Raw genomic sequence first — 1,170 nt, 5'->3', positions numbered from 1 at the left:
TAGTGAGCATCTCATAAGGAGAGACAGGTTCTGTACTTGTGTTCCTCTCAGTGAGCATCTCATAAGGAGAGACAGGTTCTGTACTTGTGATCCTCACAGTGAGCATCTCATAAGGAGAGACAGGTTCTGTACTTGTGATCCTCACAGTGAGCATCTCATAAGGAGAGACAGGTTCTGTACTTGTGTTCCTCTCAGTGAGCATCTCATAAGGAGAGACAGGTTCTGTACTTGTGTTCCTCACAGAGAGCATCTCATAAGGAGAGACAGGTTCTGTACTTGTGATCCTCACAGTGAGCATCTCATAAGGAGAGACAGGTTCTGTACTTGTGTTCCTCTCAGTGAGCATCTCATAAGGAGAGACAGGTTCTGTACTTGTGTTCCTCACAGAGAGCATCTCATAAGGAGAGACAGGTTCTGTACTTGTGATCCTCACAGTGAGCATCTCATAAGGAGAGACAGGTTCTGTACTTGTGTTCCTCTCAGTGAGCATCTCATAAGGAGAGACAGGTTCTGTACTTGTGATCCTCACAGTGAGCATCTCATAAGGAGAGACAGGTTCTGTACTTGTGTTCCTCTCAGTGAGCATCTCATAAGGAGAGACAGGTTCTGTACTTGTGTTCCTCACAGAGAGCATCTCATAAGAGAGACAGGTTCTGTACTTGTGATCCTCACAGTGAGCATCTCATAAGGAGAGACAGGTTCTGTACTTGTGTTCCTCTCAGTGAGCATCTCATAAGGAGAGACAGGTTCTGTACTTGTGATCCTCACAGTGAGCATCTCATAAGGAGAGACAGGTTCTGTACTTGTGTTCCTCTCAGTGAGCATCTCATAAGGAGAGACAGGTTCTGTACTTGTGTTCCTCACAGAGAGCATCTCATAAAGAGAGACAGGTTCTGTACTTGTGATCCTCACAGTGAGCATCTCATAAGGAGAGACAGGTTCTGTACTTGTGTTCCTCTCAGTGAGCATCTCATAAAGAGAGACAGGTTCTGTACTTGTGATCCTCACAGTGAGCATCTCATAAGGAGAGACAGGTTCTGTACTTGTGATCCTCACAGTGAGCATCTCATAAGGAGAGACAGGTTCTGTACTTGTGTTCCTCTCAGTGAGCATCTCATAAGGAGAGACAGGTTCTGTACTTGTGATCCTCACAGTGAGCATCTCATAAGG

Source organism: Mixophyes fleayi, chromosome 11 (genome assembly GCF_038048845.1).
Source record: "Mixophyes fleayi isolate aMixFle1 chromosome 11, aMixFle1.hap1, whole genome shotgun sequence".
NCBI lineage: Eukaryota > Metazoa > Chordata > Amphibia > Anura > Limnodynastidae > Mixophyes > Mixophyes fleayi.
This window is presented reverse-complemented; position numbering follows the sequence as displayed.